This window comes from Chelonia mydas, chromosome 3, assembly GCF_015237465.2.
Source record: "Chelonia mydas isolate rCheMyd1 chromosome 3, rCheMyd1.pri.v2, whole genome shotgun sequence".
In the NCBI taxonomy this organism is placed as follows: Eukaryota; Metazoa; Chordata; order Testudines; family Cheloniidae; genus Chelonia; species Chelonia mydas.
In genome coordinates, this window is record NC_057851.1 from 189,366,454 (window position 1) to 189,388,340 (window position 21,887).

Below are 21,887 nucleotides of genomic sequence, written 5' to 3' on the forward strand. Positions count from 1 at the left end.
CTGTGTAAGCAGTGTCAGGATGAGCTCCACCCTGACATCTGGTGGTGAGGTGTGGCAAGTTGTGGAAAAGAACTTCAGGGGTCGATCTCATTTGCATAGGCACACCCACCCCACCTAGAATGAGGCCATAGCTGCCCAAATGATCACTTTGGCTGCTGTGGGATCCCCAGTGTCTCTGTTATTGGGGCAGGAAGAATAAATTGTTATTACCCTGATTATGGAAACTGTGCTTGGAACTGTACTTGGCCTTTTGTTATGATGGAGGGACTCACCATCAACTAAGTAGCACTCGCTAGGCAAGGGTCATGGGTTCCAAAACTCTGTGAATTGAGAGAGGCTGGGACAAGTATTAATACTTGGTGGCATGGGCCCTGGGTGAGGGCCTTACATGCTGATTGCACTGCCTCCTCTCTCCAGGGTGGAATATCAGAGCTAATTTTGATTCTATTAGGAGTCTAGTTACAGGCTGCTGAGCTCACTTTGGGCTAATGGTGCACCAGCACTGAGGCTCCCCTACTACAAGCTGAATTCACCAAAGAGCTGAACTGACTAAGAGCTGAAATCACTGAGCGTTGTGTTAAGTAGTGGGGGAGCCTGAAGATATATGGTGGAGCAGTTTGCGGGACGGCTGGAGTGCCTTGTGGACCAGCTCGTGGAGCAGTTCATAGGACAGCAGGAGCTGCTTGTGGGACGCGGAGCAGTTTGCGGGACGGCTGGAGTGCCTTGTGGTCCAGCTGGTGGAGCAGTTCATAGGATGGCAGGAGCTGCTTGTGGGACGCGGAGCAGTTCGTGGACTGGCTGGTGGAGCAGTTTGTGGGACGGCGGGAGCTGCTTGTGGGCTGCAGAGCGGAGCCGAGCGAAGCAGTTCGTGGGGCGGCTGGTGGAGTGGAGTGAAGGCCTATGAAGCTGCGGGGCGGTCAGCTTCAGATCATGTAAGGTGCCCCCTTACTTCTCTCTCTCTCTCTCCCCCCCCCCCCCCGACATCTCCACCCAGGTTGAGAGGTAAAGCTCTGCAGATAAACTTTCGAACTCTGGGGCTGCCCTGACCAGGGACAGAGACTTTTGGGTCATTGGACTTTTGGTGATTTGGGGTTGCTGGACTCAAGAACCAAAGGGAAAGGGCAAGCCCCAATTTGCTTGGGGTGGGTTTTTGCTCATAGGTTGTGTTATGAATCCTGTTGGTGGTGTTTCCCCAACATAATGCCACATTGTTTCTCTCTGTTATTAAAAGGCTTTTTGCTACACTCAGACTAGGGGCTTGCGAGAGGGGAAGTATTGCCTCTTGGAGGCGCCCAGCGGGGGTGGTATATATTTGTCCCAAGTCACTGGGTGGGGGCTCGAGCCGGTTTGCATTGTGTTATTGGAATGGATCCCCTAGATATTGAACCCGGCCTTTGTTGCTGCCAACTCTGATGGGCAGAAGGGTTACAATTGTAAGTTTTGAGTCCTTTGCTTTGCTTTTTGAACCTTGAGGGTGCACTTGGATCCCACTTTCAAGCTTCAACCATGAGAGCTAGAAACATTTTTTTTTGTAAATGAAACCAGAGATTTCCTCATAATTACATGATTCCAGGAGCTGTGGCGTCGAGAAAACACACCAAATATTGTGGGGCTTGTGATAAAATTGAGAGAGGGCAACACTGGAATTCCAGCATTGACCAATCAAAGGCATAGTCACTACAGAGTACTAGCAAACATTCCAAGGCTCAGATGTGTTCATAAAACCCATTACACAATTTTGATTAATGAAAAAAATCTGTAAAAAATAAAAAAAGTAAAAATCTCTCTTTGCAGACACTTTACCAACAGGAGGAAAAGGTTCCGTTAGTCAGATAAATTACTCTCAATGAACAGCTCTATCGTCTCTAGTTTGTACTTTGTACCTTGAAAGAATGTAGAATATACACCTTTATATTATCATGGTTACACCATCTTCAGATCTAATGACTAACACACTCACTTTCAACCCTTTATTTACAAGAGTACATGTCACAAAGCTATAAAAATATGTCTGTGTAATGCATTTATTCCTAATACAGCAATTACATATGTTCCTCCAAAGAAAAGCTGAGCCAGATCCTCAACAGCAGCAAATCAGGATAGCTCCTTTAAAGCCCCGATAGCCCTGAGACTCCTCAGCTGCTCCCCCTAAAGACGTGGGACACAGTTTGGGATGAACTACAGATGATGCTGGCGCTGGGCGTGGTGGAAGTATTGCACAGCAAAGGGAGAAGTCTCATTGTGCCGAAGCCTGATGGCACGGAACACTTCTGCAACGATTACCGAAAGGCCAATGCAATACTGAAATTTGACGTTACCCAAAGCCAAAAGGTAGACGAGCTGTTAGAACAGCTGGGAGCTGCCAGACGTAGATCCACTTTAGACCTTATGCAGGAACATTGGCAAATACTTTAGACTGTGGAATCCAAGGGGTAAAAATTACTTCTTCCACATCCTTTGATTTATCTCAGTTCCACCTCATGTCTTTTCCTCTCCCTGGAGCAGCAGCAGCTTTTTTACAGCAAGATAGTCACCTCTAAGGAACACCCTAATGGAGACAAGGCAAGGGTAGTTTTTACCTCAGCATTGCTAGTCAAGGCCAATCCTGTAACCCGCACCTGGGGTTTACCTCCTTAAAACCCATATCTTCCAGGAAGCTCTGCTATGTAGTTCTTGCCTCCTCTGATGTCTCCATCCAACTCTTGGGGCCCAACCCAAAGCCCATTGAACTCAATGGGAATCTTTCCGTTGACATCAATGGGTTGTGGATCAGGCCTCTGAACTGCCGCTCATTCTTTGTTCCCGACATTGAAAACCTTTCAGGGAAGGGATTATGTTTTGTAAAGCACCGAGTACATTTATGAAGCTACATAAATAATAGGACCATCCCTAGCACATGAATTATGCACTGTTAGACAGCTGCTACACACTCCAGAGCTGGTGAGATTTTAGTAGTACGTGAAGTGATTCAAACATTATACTGAAGTCCTTATTCAGTGGCAGATTGTGCCTGGCTCATTTGTTATCAGAGGGAGAGGTGGAAGGAGCTTCTCTCTCTTTGGGGGCCTCCTCGGGCTAGGCACATTTCAGAGATGGTGACATTTCATACACTACATGCCAAATTCTTGGCTGGTATAAACTGTATCGATGTTAATCAGCAACAGTGGGATCTGGCCAGCCAGGGCAGACAAGTGGCTCCCTACACAATCGGTGGTGAGCACCAAACCTGAGTGGCGCTGGGACTCCATGTGTCAGGTTGCAAAGCCTCTCACTCACATTTGGCTCAGCTAACCGTCCATTTTGGGGGCCCTTTCAAGTGGGGGGAACACTGGAGCAAACTGCCCCTTTTGCCCCCCATCTGGGCACCCTAAACATACACTAACAAATATCCCATGCTCCTAGGTATGAGGAGGAAGAGAGTTGGCATCAAACTGTGTTAACTAAAAATAAATGCTTACACTCATCCCAACAAAATAGCAGCAATAATTAATCAATATTCAGCACATCTACAGTACCTTTCATCCAAAGATCACAAAATTCTTTACAAAGGAAGTAAAGGGATTTTACAGGAAGGGAAACTGAGTCACCGAGATTAAGTGGTTTGCCCAACCCCACACAGCGTGGCAAAAATGTAATACTATTTCAAATTAGCCATTTGTAACAATAGGGGTCTAAACCCCCAAGTCTGTACAGCAAGACACTAATTTTTGTCAGCATAGAACTACTTCGCACTGTCTTTGTGCTCACTGTTCAGGTTCCTACAGAGCCTGTATGTGAGTGGGGCCCCATGTGCGAGACTGTGGTCAACTGTCTCTCTCCTGTAATTTCCTCACTAAGTTTGAGTCCTGAGTCACTGAGCTTTGTTTTAAAAATCAAAAGCCCGTTCCTTCTGTTTATACATTCTGGGAGCAGAGTGATTTCGGACAAGTAATAAAACACCATAACACTCATGGAAAATAAATGCTGAGCCCCATCTCCCCACTCTTCTGCTCCTGCAATTTTCTCAGATGCAGTCACCAGTCTGGCCTAAGGCTTGTTTACCCACTTCCAAAACTCTTGGTCTGACAGCTAATGATGCATTAATCACATTCAGAGCATGATCTTTTGTTTCTCCTGCTCTGTAGACATCCATTGGAATCACAAGAGATTAATTATCACATCAGCTTGATTCAGAAATGTGGATTCTCTCTGTAGACTCATTCCCCATCAGGCATCTTATCAGCACATTCAGAAACTACTGCCATCCTCAGACAAATTAAATGATTTCTCCCATTCATTCCACAGCATCCAATGTAAAACTGCCCACTTTGTGTTTCAACACATCAATAGTTTTGCTCTACTTAATGCACCTGAAGTCTTTTCCCTCCTGTCCCCACCCTCTCCGCTTTGTCAAACACCAGCCTACTTTCTGTCTTTTCACAGTTTCACCATTGTGGGTATGAGAGTCTTCTCCTCTGCAGCACAAACCATCTACAGCAGCCTGCCTGTCACTCCATTTCTGTTCAATCGCATCAGAGAAGGGACCCTTACTCCCTTGCCTATATCTATCTTTGTCTACTAATTATTTTGCACTCAAATCCACTGTTTCACCCCGTGGCTTTTCTGTGGGTGCTTAGCACCCACTGGCAGCCAGTGCCTCCCCCCGCCAGCGCTTCCCATTCACCGTGAAACAGCTGTTCCCCGGCTTGCTGCAGGTACTGGGAGGGAGGGGAAGGAGCGGGGATGGGGCGCGCTTGGAGGAGGGGGCGAAACTGGGCAGGAAGAGGTGGAGCGGGCCATTATTTCTTATGGGGAAAAATTCCCCAGTATCCGTCATTTCGGTATCCATTGCCCTTTTCAAGAATGCAACCCCAACATATACTGGGGACCCCCTGTAGCACTTTAACTGTACAGATATTGTTATACTGGTACAATCCCCTTCTGTGGATGCATTTACATCCATGTAGAGGTGTCTTATAGGGTATCACTCTTCCTGTATGTGAAGGGGAATAAGCTGTACTTGTTTAAGGCACCTTTATACTGTTGTGTCTCCTCACTAGGGGGGTTGTACCAGTATAACTTCTTTTTTGTCTGTCTTTTTTAAAAACTCAGACCCCTAACCAAGAGAGTTTTGTGCTGGTTTAACTGTGTTTAGATCAGGCCCAACAATCTAAGGGGAAGATCAAGAGATCAATCAGAAGAGAGGGACTGGGGGGAGCATCTCTATGGATGATTGGGGAAGGTGGTCAAAGGCTCTGGAGGGGTCTGTTTATCAACTGGCCTGAAATGTTGGTGGATCCAGGCCCCATTTAGGAGTCAAAAGACACAGCACAGATCTGCATTGCCCCAAAGGGAAGCACTGGGAAGCCTCATGACAAGGACAAACTGCAGTTATGTGACAATGTACAGCATGGGGAGGCTTCTTCTACCCGCCGGTCCCCTTATATCCGTGAAGCAGCCATGAACACCTTACTAGTTTTCTACTCCCAGACAATGACTGCAGCCCCCCTTCTGCTACAGACTTCCTCTCTTTATAGGTTTCAGAGTAACAGCCGTGTTAGTCTGATGAAGTGAGCTGTAGCTCACGAAAACTCATGCTCAAATAAATTGGTTAGTCTCTAAGGTGCCACAAGTACTCCTTTTCTTTTTTCCTCTCTTTATACTAACCAGCCTGTTCTTGCCCAGCAGGGCTTCATGGTCAGCTAAGCCTGGCTCTCCTTCCAGGTGCAGCCAGATGACATAACTGGTCTCTCAGGCCCACATTTACCCATTCAGGGCCTATTTAGGGTACACACCCCATCACAGAACACCAACAGTGCCTGAAGTCTGACACAGCAGCACAGTGGTTTTCACTGACCAAAGCCTCCCAAAGTGTAGTACTTTTCTAGTGTCTCCCAGAGAACTATTGATTTAAGCTTTCAGCCAGCCTTGCTTTTAATACACTTAGAAGTTTTAATCAATTTGACTGTCTCTTGTCATACAAAACAACTGAAGGAACAAAGCTTGAGATCTGGTCCACAAAAACAACTCTTAGGAGCCACACGAAGCAGAGCAGTTCTATCTGTGCGGCTGGACAGTGTTGGGAAATGAATCATTTCATTTAAAAGGGTCTATTAGCAAGCTTCAAACACCCTATGAAAGAGGTGATGGATACAAACAGAATAGATTAATATCAGTCCATGTTTGAAGATTCTCAGTGAGGATTTTCAGAGGACTAGAAATGCCTGTGGAGGGGGAAAAAATGTAATAAAAACAATTTTACCCTGACAGGCAGGCAAGCTAGAACAGTGGGCTCTTTTTCAGATTGACCGCTCTTCTTGCCTTGCCTTTCACTGACCACTTATACCCCAGATCCTCAGCCTGGAGGAGCCTCATCAATGCAATGCTGGAGTAACGGATGCTGAAGAGAGTTTAAAAAATAATCATTAGTGTTTGCACATCTGCCCACTATTACTTTAAAAAAAACTCAAATACTTTGCAAGAGATGGAGGATATTTTCTACACTAAGCTCTAAATTCTGACTCAGATGTGATGCCCACACAGTAGAGCAGAGGGGAATAAACCCCAATAACCTTTATTCCCCTGCCTGGATTACCTGGACCTTTGGACTGGGTGCATAAGGTAACCCAGTGCCCCTGACCTTTACTTCCGCAGTTGGTGAGCAGGGAAAGGTGGGGAATGGATGGAACCTTGACTCTGCTTTCCCCTACTACACCCAACAGAGCTGAGCCCTGAGCCGCACACTAGGTAGAGGCCAGAAATAAATTACTACCCACCCTGGAGCCACAATTCCTCCCCTGCACTGTGTTACATGGGGTATGCCAATGGGACACAATCTAGTCTTGCATTTGAAGAACATTTTTTAACTATCCTCACTAAAATCATTTTGCACATTTCCCCATGAAATTCTAGACTGGTAATGTATTAAACGCCTCTCCCCAATGTGTACGGGAGTTTGGTCATCTCAGGTACAAACTTTGGTGTGTACAGTCTAGTCCTGCTTTTCACGCTGACTTGAGGTGTGACCTTGGCCAAATCTCCACAGGCCAGGTTTTTAAAGATATTTAGGTGCCTAAAGATGTAGATAGGCACTTAGTGGGATTTTCAAAAGCACAGGGGGAATTAGGTGCATAGGCTCGCTTGCATAACCCACTAGATACCTATCTGCATCTCTAGGCACCTAGCTACATTTAAAAATTTGACTTAGGCATCTAATCCTATTGACTTTCAATAATACTTAGGGTTTGAACACCTATGCCACTCTTGAAAATTGAATTTAGTCTCCTAAGTGACTTGGGCACTTGTGATGATTTTCCCCCAAATACTTTTGCAACACGTTTCATCCAGCTCGACCAAAATGAAAATAGCAAACTGGAGGATACACTTCTTTAAAGCACCCGGCCTCCATAACTCTAAAACAGAGTATATTTTTATAAAGTAACAAAAAGTTAAAAATACAAAATGCGAATGACTATAACCATTTCAATGCAGTTCACCTTCTCCATTAGACTCTGCTGGGGAACGGGGTGTGAAGATTGAGTGTTAAGCATGCGGTATGTTTATTAGGCCATGATGGGGTTAGGAATTGGAGATATCAGATACAGGCTCATAGGCAAGGTGCTTCTAGTGACAGTAGCTTCAGTAGGTTTGCAACATACAAGCTTCATCCCCATTCACCATTTTGCACGAAATCAAGAACTACCTGCAGATGTGTGCACACATGCTGCCAATTTTGTTTTGTTTTGAGGACTTCATACAGATCTTCCATTGACAATGTCTATATTATTTGTGACCAAAAAAGACTGAGTACATTCCTCTCACGTATCATGCAAAGGTAGCCTATATGGAAAGCAGAGGGGATGCAGGCAAATGTTCAAGGAGATGTGACTAAAATAAGCTTTTCCTGAAGTCCTGTAATCACAAGTAATAATTTATTCTTTTTTCTCCTAAGACTCAGAAATCATATTTTAAGTGCCTGCCACAGACTGTCAGCGGCGGCATTTCAAGAAGCAGTTCTGCCTTTATCAACATTCAGCAGCATTGTAGTTCAGTAATTATTAATGTAACATTAAAAAACACTCTTACCTTTCTAGATAACAACGTGTTCAGTCTTTAATTCATTTAGTCTTTATTGCCATAACATGATCAGCATGAAGTAATTTAATATGTCAATTTCCGTGGAACTTCTAGTGGAATTCAATCGCAGCTCAGAAAACCACCACCTGCTGTCTGATTGGGTACCACATTCTAGTTCTCTGGAGCTCTTCTTCACTGTACCTAGTGGGTCATCTTTTGATGTTACCTCGTGTGTCTGTTTTAAAATAAAAATCAAGAAAACATTTCTGTAAAAGCCACACAGTGCATTCTCCATCGCCTGACAGATTTTATTTTATTTTTTTTACACCAGGCTTTGTCTCAGAATGAAGAAACAACAAAGGTTAAAACTACAGTTTTTAACCTTTGAAAAGAAAAACAAACTTTTAGGGTAACCAGCTGCCCGTTTAGCAGTTTGAGGGCCTGATTCTTACACCCTTTTACTCACAAGAGTAGTTTCATTAATATCAGCAGGATTAGCGGTCAGATTTTTTTAAGGTATTTAGGGATTTTCAAAAGTTTGGGGATTTGAACTTCCAAGGTTTAGTATTTAGTTCATTTAAATTTTATTGCTAAAGAAATCACTACATTTAAAAATTCACTTCAGTTGGAGTTAGGCATCTAGAGGGATTTTCTAAAGCCTGGGGTTGCTTATCTGTATCGTTAGGTGCCAAAATAACCTTAAAAATCTGTCTGTATGGGCATAAAGACAACACCTAAGATTTTCAAAGGATCCTAAGAGAGTTAGGAGCCTGACTCCCACTGAATTTCAATGGGATTTGGACAAAACTGCGTAAAATGCCTTCGAAGCTCAAATCTAGATGCACTGGCAAAGACTGCAGGATTGAGGCAGCTGGTGTCAGCTGTACCAGCCAGGGCTCACTTTCTCCCATTCAGTTCCATATGCTCTTAACCACTATGGAAATGTGGCTGCTCCAAATCCCAGCCTCCTGATCAAAAGAGTAATCACAGCTGTGGGGCAGGGACAGCCTTCCTGACTACTGACGGGAGACAGCAGCAGCGGCGCACCAAGGCTCAGCACACCCCAAGTTAAGCATTAAGGCCCGATTCTGCCTTGTCAACAGGACTACTCATGTACACTCAGCTTATTGGAAGGAATGAACAATCAGGCCCTAGGGTAGGAAGGACAAGCTTATAATACCACTCCTGACAACCTTAAGTACCAGTACTAGTGATGTGAATCAAAACCATTGCTGTATCAGTGACTTTAGTAAGCTGTCTGAAGCCAAGTAAGTATTTAGTGTTGTTGTAGCCATGTTGGCCCCCCTGTCCCAGGCTATTAGAGACAAGATTAGTGAGGTAATATCTTTGATTGGGCCAACTTCTGTTGGTGGGAGAGACAAGGTTTCTTAAGCTTGGCTCTCACCAGCAGAAATTGGTCTAATCAAAGATATTACCTCACCCACTTCATCTCTCTGAAACCAAATAAATCTATTACATGTGCGTCAAGTTTGTCTAAGCCAACACTTCTCATACAAATAACAGTGATGTTAAACAGTTTACTGTGCCTTCAGTTCACTTCACCCCCTGTTGTCTGATACTGCATACAGACATGTGACATCCGATGAAGTCAGCTGTAGCTCACGGAAGCTTATGCTCAAATAAATTGGTTAGTCTCTAAGGTGCCACTAGTACGCCTTTTCTTTTTGCGAATACAGACTAACACGACTGCTACTCTGAAACCTGAAATTACCATTGAATTGGAATTCCATCAATTTACTTTTAACTAGCAAAAAAATGAAAGGAACAGATAATGTTGGCTATGTACAGACCAAGTGCCGTAGAAAAATGTAAATATTTCCATGGTCTCACTTGCTTAAAAGACTGAGTATCATTGGTTAAATAGAAAAGAATGTTACACACCCACAGCAAATCAGATAAAATGAGAGGCAGAAAACCAAAGTGTTTCTTTAGCTCAGGAATGGAATCTTGTGCATTGTTAAGCCAGAGCCATTCAGTAAATTCTAAGAAATGGCATTAAAAGTCAACAGGACACAAATAAATATGAATTCCATAGCACACACAAAGCAGCAGCTTCACACAAAGCACAGTCTCTGTGCAGATTAAGGGCCAGATTTTCAGTTATTTAGGCACCTAAAGATGTAGATGTTGCCTAGTGGGATTTTCAAAAGCCCCTAAGCAGTTTAGGCATCTAAATGCCTTTGAAAATCTCACACTAAATCCCCACCTTTGAAGCTGTGTGTGCACAGCTCTGTTCTGCTGGAACCTCATCTCTAGTTTGGTCTAATCTATTCACTCTTCCAACTGTGCCTAGCTTTGTCTTCTGCACTTCCCGGAGTGCAAATACTATGAATGCCTCCCTGTAGATGTGGTCTATTTCCCCGCTTCTGTCCTACCATTGCCAATTCCACTTGCCATGTTGCTCCCTTGGACTCTTATTTCCAAAAGAGTGATTCTACCTTTTCTCATCACACCTTGGAACATCCTCCTTGACCCTGCAATGCAATCACAGCAGCAGCTGAGCAGTGTTACCGACTCAGCTATTGTGACTCGGTGACTTTGAACCTAAGTCATCAAAGAAGAACGTATCTTAGACGGGTGAGGTTTCATAGAGCACACAAGCCTGAGGAGAGATCTTAAGAATCAGTTTCCCCATCGTTTTAGCCATGTAACTGCATATGCAGCTGTGGTAATTTTGCATGCATTTGATTAGCTGTGACCATTTGCTGATGCAAATACCAGATCTGCGCTCACAGTTGCACATGCCTCTACATTATGGAAATTTGGCCTTTAATACACAGTTCAGTTTCTTTTTAAACTATGCATTTGTCTTGATTGTTTGAACCGATAGTGGAAGAGCCAAAGGAGAAATAATTTGGCCTGGGACTTGGGATCAAGACACTTATGTGGAGGCAATTGGGGTCTGATCCACAATTATTCTTCCTGATCTCAATTCTCATTCTTAAATCACTTTTATGTTAATTTGTGTGTGTGGTAAATTTGGTGCTCATGAAGTTAAGGACAGATTGCAATGGCTAAAGCCAGCCATAGTGTGCCAGCACACAACCAGCTTTTGAACAACGCTCTCCCAATGTATCTCAGGCCTGATCTGCAATACTTTGTTATCCAAATGCTAAACCTTTCCTGTAACTTCCACTAATGACAAATAATAAACTGGGATTCAGACGGTTGTATTGTGAGTGATCACACATGAACATATAATCAAGGACTTTTACCACATCACAACTACATTATGAATCATGCTTCACCACATCTGATCTTTCTCCCCATGTCAAGCTTCATGTGCATGGCCCATTGTATATCCATTTAAAACAACTGGAGGTGTCAGAATACCTAATAGCGGTGGCTGATGAGCACACCGTGGAGCTTGGGGGTATGGGGTTGTGCTAAAATGGCCTCTGTGCCCCTCCACCTGCAATTCTGGGCCATCTATGTGCTGGTCCAGTACCTAAATGTAACTTAGAGCAGACGAGAGGCTGCTCTATATTACTGCAGCTGCTAACAGCTCCAAAGGGCTATTCAACAGCTGGAGATCACTGGGGTACAGGGACAACATGGCCAGATCCCCTGCACTAATCACAGGAGACTGGGGTTGGTGTAGGAGCCAGTCTGGAAGATGTATGGCACCTGAGGCTCCTCCTGTGCTCCATCTATCCCAGCTTTACCATTGGCTTGCACCAGTGGTAAATTGTGAAACAGTCAAATACAGTGCAAAGTCTGGCGTGTTATGCTCAGAAAGTCCTGCTGGTCACACAGAAAGACAGTCCTCAGTGGGGTCAGGCTCAACACAGAAAAAACACAGTTTTCGTTTTGAAAGCCAGCTCTTCTGATCCTCCCGCTGACCTCAGTCTGTTTCAAAACAGCCAGGAGAATGTTGGCAGCTGTTCCCTCTATCCAGAGAGGAATTTAAAACTGCTCAGCAGGGCCACACAAAATTACCCTCCATCAATAACTCAGAGTCAGTCCTGTTGCCATCCACACACAGAACTCCCACTGACTGCCAGGAGAGCCCCATGCACAGGAGGACTGCAGGTTTGTGCTCGTAGTGTTCCATGATGAAAAGATATCAGCTTAACTCAGACATGTCTTCACATCCAAATTCACCAAATACATTGACATGTTTATCGAAGCATACTCCACCAACTCCTGCTGTTTACAGGCACCCAAAGAAACTCTTTCAAAAATATACTTAATAAAGACACTTATTGGCAAAACATGCAGCCCATGCCTGTTAACTCCTGACTAACAGAAAACCACTTCCATACCAAAAATCCCACACTTCAGCTGTAAGAACATGAGCAGCAATCCAGCACCACCATCAGCCCACAAAGCCAAAGGCAGCGTAGACGATTTTTTCCATGCTGTACCTTTCGTGGCAAAGTTCAGCTGAACTTTAAAAACTATTATTTTATACACTCTTTTCTCTTCAGGAATTGAAGCCCCAGCCACGCACAGCCTGTATCACAGGAATAATCTTTTCACTTTGATGGATGTCTCTGACATCACTATAAACCAGGATTTAACACCACTGAAGTCAATGTGTTTTATACCAGTATAAGCAAGCCCAGAATCAGGCCTGATGGGACTGCACACAAGGGTAAGCCTTCATCATCCAAGTAGGGCTTTGCAGGATCAAGCCCCCATTTTAATAATCGTTTTATTATTTTAATTAAAACATTTTCATGTTTTCAATGATGAACACGTTCACATTTAACTCCAAAGACTGACTCATGCTGGTCTAAAAATGTTCATGGTTTTATCATCTGGCTTTTTAACAATTTGAGGCTGTTTCTTCAAATATAAGTTATAGATTTTTTTTAAAAAAATTAGGTATCAAGTTATTTCTCTCTCTTAGAATTATTCTTTAATATTGCACATTTTTCTTTATGCAGAGGTCAGAAGAGCAAGTTACTTGGAAATCGCAGAGTCCCAGTTCCTATTCACGGACTCCATTTCCAATAACTGCCTAGAGCTAGAAACTCTGTGGGTTATTTGAATCCCTAGTGTGACTGCATTGCCTTTATTGGAGTTACACCAGGGCGAGTTCAGTCCTATCTTTACATAAGAATATGCTATGCTTGGCCACTGTTATAGCCCTCATTCTCCCACCCCCGTTTCTTTGTCTATTGTCATCAATCACTGTGTTATGTGTAATAATGGCCTGATCCTTCTCCCTTTGATGTCAGAGAGAGTTTTGCCTTCAAAAACAGCAGAACTGGAGCCTTAAAGCCCCAACCTTGCAAAGACATCCATGTGTGTTTAAAGAAACCCACATACCCAACTCTTTGCAGGACCAAGGCCTCAGATGGTAAACTCCTGGAGTGAGGCACCATCATGTTTTTAACTGTTTGCAAGGCACCATGTACACGTGTGGCACTGAATAACCAACAGTAATGCTTGTGCAACTACCTCCCCTTTCTCCCTTGCTATCTTAAGCAGACGTCTTGGCTCTCTAGTTAAGAATTCAGATTTGTCTGGCTTCTTTATCCCAGACTTTTTTGGGGGCAGATTTACATGTGCCAGAATTATAGCGGCGTTTAGAAGCTCATCAGCATGCGTCTCATGAAAGATTCACCAGCTGCACAACCTCCTCACATTTTCATTTAGATGTTACACTGACTTGTTCTCTTCCTCTTGCTATTCATTCCTTCATTTATAGTTTTACATGAACCATATTTACTGTGTAGGTTTTCCATTTGGTGTACATAGGACTTGTGAAACATTTAAAATGTGGCTTACGGCACGACTGCCTTGTGCTGAAAACCTGCTAGATCACACAAGTTAAGCAAGATAGGCTGGCTTCACACGTGGGTGAAAACCCTTGACCTCACTCATAGAAGTTTTGCCATTGACCTTAGTGGGATAACAATTTTGCCCCTAGGTTCTAGCACTGATCCAGTGCCCCAGTATCCTGCTAGGGAACATTGTGCTTTTGAATGTGACATCTTTCAGTGGTATGTAAAACTGAGGCCCTGACGACTTGTGATCACTGCTGGTCAAAAATAATTGCTGCCAAAGATGTCAAAGTTGTTTTCATTTCAAAATAGCTGAAATGGGCCTCATGTGGTTTTCCCAGCATCTTTAAATGATTTTTTTCTCCCCACAAAATCATCAAAAACATTGAAAACAGAAATTGACAATTTTCTTTTGCTAAATCCATAATCCATTTTTCTAAGAATGTTAAAGCACTACATTCTTCCACGGAAAATTTAAAATGCTTACAACTTTATATAAAGAATTCCGTTTTAAAAAAAGCAAGCCATTTTAAAATGAAAACACATGTCATTCAGAAAAGGTCCATCAACTCTCCTTGGAATCATTAAGGGTTCTGTATTGCCTTGGTAATGGTCAGCGTAGGGAGGTTAGAACAGGACCACCTAGGTTAAGTCCAAGTCAGGTATTTGCATTCTCCTTTATTCCAATGAAGTTTCAACTGGAAAAAAGTCATTATACGCTTCCTGCCCTAAACGCTGCTGCTGTTAAACAGTTGGTGAATGAAGCAATTCTTCTGTATGGTATTGCACATCTGTTAAGCTGATGTGGCATTTTTGAATCCTCCAGAACATAATGCATTCTATAAATGTACAATCATTATAATTTTATATACATATATTACATCATGATGTAGTGTACTATAAAGTCCATCATGAGTACAGACGAAAAAACCCCAAACATTTGTATCACACCAATCATAAGTATTCTTTATATATCACTGCTGCTGAATAAGTGTTGAGAAAAGTTTAGAACAATTTTAAAAGTTGGATCAGGAACATTTCTTTGTATGACATCCAAATGTAGAGTGCTCAGAGGGAACCATAAAAATCGCTAAAATTACTTTTTCTGTAATTAAAAAAAAAAAATCACAAATCTAGTGCTTGTCTTTAAATATATTTATCTTGTCCCCACTAGCAAATGCTTTGGGACCTAACTTGGATCATTCTTAGGGTGGTCTTGCCCAGCAATCCAGTCTTCTGCTACTATTGCAACTGGCGACACGCACCAGAATTAGAGACACACAGCCCTTCGTAAAAGTCAGAGGCAACTCAGATCTCCAGGGTGCAAAGAGAATACCTGCTTTACCATCCCATGCTACATCACTGCATGCTCATGTTGCCATGACTGGCCAGCTTGTGGGCTGGTAGAAAGAAGGGAGGGGTCAAGCACTTGGATCCTGGATGCTCTTCCTTGCCTTAGGCATGCAGGGACTATGACTGGCCCTGCCCTGGTGTAGGTCTCACATGGAGAAGGAAGAAGCACCTTGCTCCCTCCCCATTGCACACCCATGCTAAGAACAGAGACAATCTAGCTTTAAGTTATTAATCAGATTACTCCTTCATCCTTGTTTAACTACCATCGAGGGCACAGTACATCACCACTGTGCCATGACATTCTTATCCTTTGTATGACAGTAAGCCCTGGTCAGGATTCATGTCCCACTGGGCCAGGTGCTGTGCCAAACACATAGGTAGATACAATATCTGTCTTGAAGAGCTTTCAATCTAAGTAAAACAAAGTGAGCATGATAAACAGAAAGGCGGGAGGAGGCAGAGGTCAAGAGCAACAGTAAAACAAGAACCACTGCTCTTCTTTCAGAAACTCATATGAACCACAAGATTCGTCCACTGCACAGCAGTGATTTCAGTACTTTAGGACAATTGTTTGGCTCTTACACAAAGCATCACCTAATTTGCCTACTTTACCAGAGAGGAAATTGGCAAAGCTTCTGACGAATCAATTAATTCCATAGATGGTTCATCTAAAATAAGCAACTCATTCGTGAGAGTTATTGATGTGCACTGCAGCAGTGGATATGGGTTAACCTGTCAGTTGGTTATCTGTCGGAAGCTTAATTGGCACAGGACTCCTTAATCAGTGAGCGATGAACATAGGCTATCAGGGTTGGAAGGGACCTCAGGAGGTCATCTAGTCCAAGCCCCTGCTCAAAGCAGCACCAATCCCCAATTTTTTCCCCAGATCCCTAAATGACCCCCTCACGGATTGAACTCAGAACCCTGGGTTTAGCAGGCCAATGCTCAGACCACTGAGCTACCCCTCCCCCCTAAATCAAAGAGCATGAGAGGTTTGGTACAGATACTCCACCTATAAGCTTCTCTGAATCCCTTGAGACTACAAAACAGGGCAAAGGGGCTTTTTGGATGTAAGTTTCTAAGCTGTTTCTAGCTTAGAAATGGCACAGTAATATTTCAGTACTGTACTTCTGCTTCTAGTCTAGGATGTGCAGAGACATGCCACAAAAAAAACCAAACACACACCACCCACAAAAGTTTGACAGATTCATTTTGAGTTTTATGCAATAGTCTAGATCTGTTCTTGTTTTACTCAAACAGTTTCATCCATCTGTACCATCACCTTGCTGAACCAACATTTTTCAAAGCCAACTCCTGGCAATCACAAAGCTTGAGGCATTCCATGACATTTGAAAGTCTGAGGCCTCCTCCCTGTGTATCGATTACCAACACAGCATTACAGCACAAGAAGTCAATCAGAAGTCATGCGTCTCTTTGAAAAGTTCTTCGTGTAGGGACTTTATTTTCATGGCTGCAATTGAACAAACAAGAAAGATTGATTCCTCGCTCCTCTTACTCACCTCCCAATCCAAAAGTCATCTTTAGACTATAACTCCCTCCCGCACAACGGATCCCTTGTATCCCCGTTGACTCAAATCTGGTCCTGGATTAATCGAGAGCAACAGTGCCAGAAATGGCTTCTTCCACCTTTGAATGTCCAAGAGACTCTCCATTCTTGTCAGAAGTTGACCTCTATAGTCCTCTACATCTTTGTCATCTCAGGGCTAGGCTACAGTGTACTCCACTTCAGGCTACACTTGATGGTCAGCAGGAAGCTGCAGTTACAGCAGCACGTGGCTGTTCACTTTCTGATCAGGCAGAGCAGAGAGCTGTGGCTGCTGGCTGGTGCCCAGCCCTGAAGGCAGCACCATGCCAGCCTCAGCACAAAAGTAAGGGTGGCAAAGTGATATTTGTCAAGATCACTTTTCACAGCAGACAACCATTACTTCTGTCTGCTGCTGCCGCCGCTCTGTGGATAATAGGCTGAGCCCAGGCTGCTTCCTGGTGAGGGATTGGGGGGATAGGAGAGCCCTGGCCCAGGCGGCAGGGCTCTGGATGTCCTCTTTATCCCCACCTCCTGGGTGTGCACAGTCCTTCTGCATTAGCCCCAGCCACCTGGGGCTGACACCAGAGCTCTTTTAAAAAAAAAAAAAAAGCACACAGCTCATGCCTCCCTTGACACATTCCCGCGCCTCCCTTGGGAGGCTCGCCCCATATATTGAGAACCACTGATCTCAGCCAATCCAGTGCTCTGTTTAAACTCAACTGTTTGGTAACTCCAGTTAAATAGCAGAAAGTGTTGAATATTGACCCTTTCCAGGGGTAAGGGATCTTTAATATCTGAACTGTCCAGGAGAGGGCTGGAGAAAATTGACTCAGGACTCCTCAATCGGTGAGTGATGAACATCACAGAGTATGAAAGGTTTGGTACAGGTACTCCACCTACAGTACATTTTGGGGGAAATTCTGGACTGGAAGTGTGTGGGAGGTCACCCTGTAAGCAGTAACCAAGGCTGGTGGTAGCCAGGATACGACTGGTGTGTGGCTGACAGGTGAGAGTTGCTGGACCAGGGCTGTAGCTATACATAGACACTCCGGGTGTGACCTGAATGCTGGTAGACTATTCGTGAGCAGCCCAGGCTGGGAGCTACAACAGCAGAGCATTGTGTGGCACCCAGGGTTATTGGGCAGGCGGTGACAAACTCTCACTGATCTAGATTGCACCCTGGAATATGACACCCCTTATGTCCTACCCAGAAATTATCTATATGGTGGAGAACTCAAGTTTTAATTCAACATTTTTCTTTCAAACCATTCAAATCATAGAATCATAGAATCATAGAATATCAGGGTTGGAAGGGACCCCAGAAGGTCATCTAGTCCAACCCCCTGCTCGAAGCAGGACCAAGTCCCAGTTAAATCATCCCAGCCAGGGCTGTGTCAAGCCTGACCTTAAAAACCTCTAAGGAAGGAGATTCTACCACCTCCCTAGGTAACGCATTCCAGTGTTTCACCACCCTCTTAGTGAAAAAGTTTTTCCTAATATCCAATCTAAACCTCCCCCATTGCAACTTGAGACCATTACTCCTCGTTCTGTCATCTGCTACCATTGAGAACAGTCTAGAGCCATCCTCTTTGGAACCCCCTTTCAGGTAGTTGAAAGCAGCTATCAAATCCCCCCTCATTCTTCTCTTCTGCAGACTAAACAATCCCAGCTCCCTCAGCCTCTCCTCATAAGTCATGTGCTCTAGACCCCTAATCATTTTTGTTGCCCTTCGCTGGACTCTCTCCAATTTATCCACATCCTTCTTGTAGTGTGGGGCCCAAAACTGGACACAGTACTCCAGATGAGGCCTCACCAGTGTCGAATAGAGGGGAACGATCACGTCCCTCGATCTGCTGGCAATGCCCCTACTTATACATCCCAAAATGCCATTGGCCTTCTTGGCAACAAGGGCACACTGCTGACTCATATCCAGCTTCTCGTCCACTGTCACCCCTAGGTCCTTTTCCGCAGAACTGCTGCCTAGCCATTCGGTCCCTAGTCTGTAGCGGTGCATTGGATTCTTCCATCCTAAGTGCAGGACCCTGCACTTATCCTTATTAAACCTCATCAGATTTCTTTTGGCCCAATCCTCCAATTTGTCTAGGTCCTTCTGTATCCTATCCCTCCCCTCCAGCGTATCTACCACTCCTCCCAGTTTAGTATCATCCGCAAATTTGCTGAGAGTGCAATCCACACCATCCTCCAGATCATTTATAAAGATATTGAACAAAACCGGCCCCAGGACCGACCCCTGCGGCACTCCACTTGACACCGGCTGCCAACTAGACATGGAGCCATTGATCACTACCCGTTGAGCCCGACAATCTAGCCAGCTTTCTACCCACCGTATAGTGCATTCATCCAGCCCATACTTCCTTAACTTGCTGACAAGAATACTGTGGGAGACCGTGTCAAAAGCTTTGCTAAAGTCAAGAAACAATACATCCACTGCTTTCCCTTCATCCACAGAACCAGTAATCTCATCATAAAAGGCGATTAGATTAGTCAGGCATGACCTTCCCTTGGTGAATCCATGCTGACTGTTCCTGATCACTTTCCTCTCGTGTAAGTGCTTCAGGATTGATTCTTTGAGGACCTGCTCCATGATTTTTCCAGGGACTGAGGTGAGGCTGACTGGCCTGTAGTTCCCAGGATCCTCCTTCTTCCCTTTTTTAAAGACTGGCACTACATTAGCCTTTTTCCAGTCATCCGGGACTTCCCCCGTTCGCCACGAGTTTTCAAAGATAATGGCCAAGGGCTCTGCAATCACAGCCGCCAACTCCTTCAGCACTCTCGGATGCAACTCGTCCGGCCCCATGGACTTGTGCACGTCCAGCTTTTCTAAATAGTCCCTAACCACCTCTATCTCCACAGAGGGCTGGCCATCTCTTCCCCATTCTGTGATGCCCAGCGCAGCAGTCTGGGAGCTGACCTTGTTAGTGAAAACAGAGGCAAAAAAAGCATTGAGCACATTAGCTTTTTCCACATCCTCTGTCACTAGGTTGCCTCCCTCATTCAGTAAGGGGCCCACACTTTCCTTGGCTTTCTTCTTGTTGCCAACATACCTGAAGAAACCCTTCTTGTTACTCTTGACATCTCTTGCTAGCTGCAGCTCCAGGTGCGATTTGGCCCTCCTGATATCTTTCCTACATGCCCGAGCAATATTTTTATACTCTTCCCTGGTCATATGTCCAACCTTCCACTTCTTGTAAGCTTCTTTTTTATGTTTAAGATCCGCTAGGATTTCTCCATTAAGCCAAGCTGGTCGCCTGCCATATTTACTATTCTTTCGACTCATCGGGATGGTTAATCTGTGTTAATTGCAAAGCTTGTAAGTGAAAACCCAAAGCTATGACAAATAAGAATTGCTTGCTAACAGCTGAAGTTGGAAACTAGTGAATACAGATTTCCGTGGTGGTGGTAACCCACATGTTTATTACCAAGTATCTGCTGTTTTATACAGTACTACTGTTTCATACAGTACTCCTCATTTAATAGCAGATTGAACCTTCTCACAGGGCAGATCAGATAGGAGTCTCGCTAGCAGTACTACAGGAATAGGAAAGGAACCTTCTAAATTAATTCTGAGACGTCTGACTATCTGTACTCTAATCTTGGGCCACAGCATAAATGCTTACTTCTTGATTTTAGGGTTTTGTTCTATTTTCTAACTTGAATGATTATTTTTCATGGCAAGAAGCTCATGTGCAGGCTTTTGCCCAAATCAAGAGATTTATGTAGACTGTTGAGATTTTATCTATTTGTTGTGAGAATGTTCAGACACTTCCTATAAAAAGTGATTACTACAGCTGGTATTGCTGAGCCTGCTGCCATCTTGCTGAAAAATGAAGACCCATCTGCTCCCCTAGATGAACTATTACTACACAGGCAAATAGAAACTCCAAATGTGAACATGTGCATTCTCTTTCGCAGGCTTCCAACTGGGGGAGGGATTTGGAGTTGGCACCTTCTGAAAACCCCAGATCCGCTCAGCTGCCCTATTCCTTCACATTGCTTACCAGTCCCAGGGAAACACAGCTCTGCTCTTATAGACTCCCAGTTCCCCAGTCAGCACCCCAACATAGCCTGGGTGGTGGTGGGGAACCACAGTGCTGTGGAGTAAAAGCAGAAGATCAGAATTGGAGCTGGTCCAAAAAAAAAAAAAAGTCCATTAAAAAAATAAAATTTTAAAGTTGTTTCTATTTTGTAAGTGTCTAAATGGAACAAGTTTTAATTAATTTTTTAATTGTGAAATGTTCTCAGATTTTTAGAATTTTTAATGTTCAAAATTTCATTTTTCTTCCTTTCCCTCCTTTTGCCTCCCAAGTACGATAAAAAATGAACGACGGGCATCCAGGTTTTTTCATTTTCTGTTTTTTCTTTTGCTACTCTTAACTTTGCCATGGTGGGAGAAGTTTTCAAAAGTTGAAGTGGTCAAAGGAACAAGAAAAAGAGGAGCGGGGGGAAGTAACAGGTGGGCAGCATTCATTCGTTTGCAGTGAGAGCCAACAAGAGCAGGAAGAAAGGGGACAGAACTGAAAATTGGAAATTTCAAAGAAAGGAAATGGTTTTCAAAAAATGAAACCGAATGAAAAAAAAAATCTTTATTTCATTCCATTCCAGAGTTTCTCATTGAACAATTGTATTGAGAATTACACTTTCCTGCCAACCATTTGGTTTTCGATGAAACCCTATTTCTTCAGCAGGAAACTTCAACCAGCTCTAGTCAGCATTAGCCCACCGCTGTGCCCATTGAGTTTAATAGGGAAACACTGCCAGGGCCATGCTCAACCCCCCCAATCCAGATACAAAGAGGGACTCCAGTGGGACCTGGGGAGGTGGAAGAGCATGCTGTGCAGGTAGCACTCACCATTCCTGTGCCCCCCCATGGCAGCTGGAATCAACTTGGTTTTGCTTCCCTCCCCTCTTGGAAGCAAACAGTAGCATTGAGCCCTATGTCACCTGCAACCCTGACAGCGCGAAAGCAACAAACTAGAAATCTCCTATAGATAATGTCAGTCATTAAAAAGAAAACCTGAAAAAACCAAAGCTTGTTAAAATATCAAACTCTGAAAGGATTAAAGGCTTTCTTCACTAGAACGTGTCAGAATAAGCTAGAAAGTGAGTCTCTTCCACTGTCGCTTTTCTGAGATATATTGTCCTAATCAGCTATTATA

The 21,887-nt window shown here is 43.9% G+C and overlaps 1 long non-coding RNA gene across 1 annotated transcript in view; it reads right to left on the reverse strand.

The window, feature by feature from the left end:
- Positions 1-1,465: 1,465 nt before the first annotated feature.
- Positions 1,466-21,887, reverse strand: part of LOC122465245 — a 39,790-nt gene continuing 19,368 nt past the window's right edge. Inside the window, exons 2-3 of the long non-coding RNA XR_006289947.1 lie at positions 8,065-8,290; positions 1,466-2,548 (exon numbers count right to left, since the gene is read on the reverse strand). This is a non-coding gene — a long non-coding RNA (uncharacterized LOC122465245). The remainder of the gene's footprint in view (positions 2,549-8,064; positions 8,291-21,887) is intronic.